Here is a 5,741-nt window from a genome sequence, read left to right as displayed (position 1 = left end):
TGTTGGTCGCACAGCTACACACAGTCCGGGAGAACCACTGTAGCGGGAGGGGTGAAGCAAAGACAGCATCAAAGGCACAGCCAACTTACAACTGCTGGGCACCGCTGGCTTCTGAGTCTTGGCCAAGAGTTCAGTTCCCTCTAACCAGCAAGCTACAGCCACACCTTGTACATGTTGTGGGGCTGGCCCTGGACCACCGCAATAAAGTGAGTCACGTGCGTGTTTCTGGTTTCCCAGTGCACATAAACATTATGTTGACACTACACTATACTCTCAAGGGTGCAACAGGATGATGAGAAAGTTAGAAAGATTGTGACAGTGACCAAAATGTGACACAGAGACACCAAGTGAGCACGTGGAAAAATGGCTTAGGGAGAGGTTTCCACATACTTTCCGTTGTAAAAAATGCAGTATCTGTGAAGCTCACAAAAACAAGGTCAGACGGGACACTTTTTTCTTTTCCTCACTCACAAGTTCTGATATGCAGACTCTCCTCCAGTGACAAAAAGGGGCAAACAGCGCAGAAAGGGGAAGGTCTTGGGTCAGTGGTGCCTTCACGCATCCCCGTAACTACAGAGGTGGAGGCTCAACAAATGCTGAGATACCACCTGCAGCCTGCCCGAGGGCTGCATGCCCACTGGCTGTGGTGCCACCTGGGCCCAGAGCAGGACCCATGTGGCTGTGTGGCTCACACATCTCTTGATGCGTCCACGTGCGGCAGAAAGCAAACCTAACTGTTGGCAAAGCCCTTGCACCAGCCCACTAAGTTCAACAGCCTGGGCCCAAGTCCCACACGTGCTAGGTGTGACAATGCCATGCCCGCATGCTATGCTCTGTGTCCCTGACAGTCAGCTGCTGCTTGTGGGGCCGTTCACAGCAGCTCCTCAGGTCTGGCAGCCCCCACCTTGTGTGCCATATGATACTCAGCTGCTGGTCAAAATGGTGGTGTGGGGTGTGACCCAGGAGCTAGGGTCTGTGTTGGAACGTGAGGCTGGTGCTCTCTGTCACAGGATAACTGGAGATGAAGTGATCTGACAATAGGATCAGCCCCTGCCCCCCGGGCCCCTCACTGTCTGTCCTGGAGGACTCTGGGCTATGCCAACTGGGGAACCCACCCTCCTTTCTGTTATGCACCCAACCCCTCACCTGTACCCCCTGCAAACATGTGAGGCCAAGGAAGTGTGTAAGGGAGCTTCTGTATCATGTCTGTAACACACGTTACGAGGCCACAGAGATGGTGCCTGAACAGCCACTGGGAACTGGAGGATGAGATGCCATGACAGTGACTACTACTCACAGCACTGAAAAAGCCACACACAGCCCAGGACACGACGTTCACACTCACCAGCAAAACGGTCAGTAGCCAGAAAGTCCGTCCTGAGGTGCTTGTCAGCCTGCCAGCTTTGGCTGGGATGGGACAAGGAGGGAGAAAACCAGAGAAAAGTTATTTGTCTGCATCTGAAGCCCCTCTACTCCCCAGCCAGACGAGGTCAAAACGTTATTGGCACTTTGGTTACTAACACCAATTCTCAGGCCAGTTTCTTAGAGGATAAAAAAGTGTGTTAATATTCTCCCTTAAGCCGTCAGCTTCAAACAAGCCGCATGCCAGCTAGACTCCAACAACCCAGAACTTTTAAAGGACAACTTCCGGCAAGCCGAGGGAATGACCCCTGAAGTGTCAAAACGTCACAACATGACCATGCAAAGGGAAATTTCCATTAACTGCATGGTCTGCTTCCAGCAGGGTTAGACGTCACAGCACGCTTTCAATCACAGGCTGCCACGCCAGAACCGGGAGTTCTGGGATGCCGTGCTGTATAGCACAGGGAGAGGCTAGGGGCTCAGCGCCTTGGGAGCTTTCTAAGATCACCAGAAGCTACTGCTCTTACGAAGGAGCTCTAGTGGTGCAATGGTTAAAAGCTTTTGCTGTCAACCAAAAAGGTGGGTGGTTCGAATCTACTAGTAGCTCTGTGGGAGAAAAATGTGGCAGTCTGTTTCCATAAAGATTAACAGCCTTAGAAACCCTGTGGGGAAGTTCCACTCTTTCCTCTAGGGGCGCCGTGGGTCAGAATGGACTCCACGGCAGTGGGTGTGGTTTAGGCTTGCCTCCGTGAAGACTGACAGCCTCGGAGACCTGTTGGCAGTCCAACTCTGTCCTCTAAGGGCACTGTGAGTGGAATCAACTCCACAGCAGTAGGTTTGGTTTGGGCTTTGCTTCTGTGAAGACTGACAGCCTTGGAGACCCTGTGGGTAGTTCCACTCTGTCCTCTAGGGGCGCTGTAAGTCGGAATCCACTCTCCGGCTCTGGGTCCGACTGCCCTCACAAGCACTCTGCGTGTTCTACATTTAGTGTGGTCTCACTGTTAATCCATAAAGCACTCCTGTTTCTTCTAACCCACTTCAGAGACCCAATCACAAAAGGGTGGGAAGGAACCTTTGAAGGACAAGGCACTGCTCTGTAAAGCAAGAGTGCATGGGTCACCTGGCCACAGGGGACTTGAGGATGGGTGAGGCTGTCAGGGAGCCAATCTGAAACGCTGTTTATGCTCCTGAGCTGTATGTACGCACCATGCCTTCACGCAAACAATGCACACCTTTTACAGACCATTAGCCTCTACATGATATGCATATTACGTGTGTGTGTTGTTTATGTGGATGCATTATATGTGGAAAATATGGTACAAGAGATTTTAAGGCAGATGAAAGGCACGCATTTGATGACAGTTCCTAACTGGAGAACACACCCCAACAATCTTGTCCATAGAACAGCGTTCAGGAGTCGGGAATGCGGTTCTGGGACTCTGGGAAGTACCGCAAGGTCCCAGGTTTAGGTGCCTAATCACCCAGCACAGAGGCCAGCCATGCCATTCCGAGGGCACTGCTGGCGAGATGGAGCTGTGGGGCTGGACTCACCTGAAGAAGCTACTAGTGCCAGCAGCAGAGGCCCCTGGGCGGCTAAGAATCTCAGTCCCACTGCATAGGAATCCCAAGCGACAACCACCCATGCTCACCAGCTGGGCGAGGATGGTGGTGCCCCAGGTCAGAGCACCGGGAAGCGAAGCCAGAGGCCCATTTATTCCTCCCACTCAGGCTCAGAGCCACTGACTTTCCTCCTGGCACAGCTGCCCACATGCATTTTAAAGCCCCATCGATACCACAGCCTCCAACCCCCTGGGCCAGGTGCATCCATATGACCTCAGCCACCACCCACACTCTCCCCTGGGCCTCCTCGGACCACGGGTCCTTTGGTTTTCCTGAACTGGCCATGCCTCCGAGATGCTGGGGCAGTGGAGTCCCGTGCCTCCTCCTGCACCTAGAGCCACACAGCAAGGAGGGCTGTTTTGCTGGACGACACCTCACAGTCTCTTCTGGGACCGCTCAGTCACCTTCTGGAGAAGTTAATTCCAATGAGCTTTACATTGAACCCCTTGGCCAAGAGGCTGAAGACTGGGGCCTAGCATACAGCCTGCGACCGGCCAACAAGGAACAGCTGGCCAAACCAGTGTGCCCTACTCCCTCGCGGGGCAGCAGAGGAGGACCGGAGTGTGCACCTGCAGACAGGTTGGCCTGGGAGCCTGGATTTCCAGGAAAGTCAGTGAGAGTTGGGAACTTGGGAACCAATGAGACGGACCGGAAATCTAGGGTTCCACGTTACCACACAAGGCAGCAGCAGCTGATTTAAAAAAACATCTCAGCAGCCCTGACGACCCCGGGCTCTAGAGCAAGGTTCCATAAAAGCCATCACAACCCTTCTCCCTGCTGCCAACCAGGGCATCCTGGCCTCTGGTCCCACCAAGAGACAAGACAGTCCCTGGTTTCCTCACTGTGCCCACGCCAGTGTGCCCCCCCAGTGACCTGATTCCACCCACAGTGCCACTGCAACATCTGGATTTGCTCCCTAGCCAGTACCTTCACCCTGCTACCTGCAGCTCCCGAGAGGCTTCAGGTAGGCCAGGGACCAAGTGCAGCTGCCTGGCACCTGCCCCTCGGGTTCTCACTGGACTGAGACCACTGCCAAGTTGGTGAGAAAAGGGCTTTAGGCATTCTTGGCTGCTGTGGCTGAACACTGCGGGAAAAGGAACCCAGCACTTCCGGGGACGCCCGCCCTCCCCACCTCTGCAGGGCTCGCCAATGGGTCCGCTTCACGCTGCACAACCAACAACCGCTCCCCCTGGTGGCCACAGGGACAAGTTGCTCTCGCCCACAAGACTCCTGCAGCCACACAAAGCTCCTTAAGGTGTCGTCCCCAGCACCCCAGGATGGCCAAAGTACCAGCATAGTAAGCATGGGTCATCAGCAAATAGTCCATCAACACAGGCCATTCTCAGCCTGATCTTTAAGTGTGTGAGAGCAAAATCCAACTGCGGGCAGTCCTTGGTTTCAGTCGTAATTAAATTGACTCTTAGCATTAGCCAGGGGGAACTTTTGCACATGCATCAAACATTTACATTGTTACTGTGTTATTACATTTGAAATGTTTTAGCATATCTGAAAAGTGTTTCTTTAATGTTTTTTATGCGTAGAAAATTAGACACAAACCACAGCGAACTGTTCCAACTTACAAATTTGACTTCAAGACAGACTTAGGGATGAACTCATTTGCAACCTAGAGTGCTGTCTGCACACAGCAAATAAAACAGACCTAAAGGAAACAGTAGAAACCAGGACCCGTCTCTTCTGGTCCCAGAGAACTGTCAAGAAAGGCACCCCACCAACAAAGCATAAAATTTGGTGTTGGTGGATACATACTAATAAAGCAGTTGATCAGGGGAGAATTTATTTTTCTTTTGCTCCTAAACAAGTAATTATCGAAATGGGCAAGTTTTGCCAATTGTGTCTTCAGAAGGGCACAGGGCGTGGAGCCATCCCTAACTCCCAGCCTTCTTAGCCGCCACCAGTACTTCTGAAATGCAACGGACTGGGCACGCAGGCAGCGGAAAAGCCCCAGCTTCTCCCTTCTCTTCTGTAAGTTACAACTGTTTACCTTTAATCCCACAGCCAGCCTGCCTAAAACCTGTTTTCAAAGTACGCTGAACACCCACAACGTTCAAAATAAAACACAGAGCTGCACAAAATCAGTATAAAAAGCCAAATGCGCATCTACTTTGGACTAGGTGTGAGCAGGACTCAGGCCGTCCGTTTTACAAAGTCCTGGAAGTCGGCACCCAGTCTGCCACCTCAGCAGGGCCCTCCCACAGGCCACGAGAGCTGCGGGGCGGGGGACAGGCTTAAAGGGACAGTACCCGCTTGGCTCTGGCAGACTTTCACCCAAGTTCAGTATTTTTCCGACTTCGGCCACCCTGGGGTCTATCCACGCTGTACTCAAGCACAAGACAGACACCGTCCCCCAGCGGTCCCCAACCCCAGCAGAGATCGGACACGCAGCAGGTGGTGTGCAGGAAGGACACCCGCGCGGGCATCCCCGTCCACAGGGCTTCGTGCTGAGAAGGCCGCCAGCTCCATTCGCACCGAGTGGCAGCTGGGTCCTCGGGCGGCCCCTGGCCCGCACCGGTCAGCCTCACCGTGTGCAGGACGTGACAAGGGCCTGCCCAAGACTGTGCCGACCTAGTCTCCCCGCCTCGGCAGCAGACAGACGGCACCCAGCACCCGGGGGACGACCCGGAGACGGGGCAGGCGAGAGGGGACTGGGGAGGGGAGGCGGCAGCGCCGCGGGCTCCGGCCCGGACGCGCCAACGTCACCGACCTGGGCTCAGGTCAGCGCCCCTCCCCCGCGGCGGCCC

This window comes from Orycteropus afer, unplaced genomic scaffold (genome assembly GCF_000298275.1).
Source record: "Orycteropus afer afer isolate SDZICR_OR568_19922 unplaced genomic scaffold, OryAfe1.0 scaffold00006, whole genome shotgun sequence".
Classification (NCBI taxonomy): domain Eukaryota; kingdom Metazoa; phylum Chordata; class Mammalia; order Tubulidentata; family Orycteropodidae; genus Orycteropus; species Orycteropus afer.
This window is presented reverse-complemented; position numbering follows the sequence as displayed.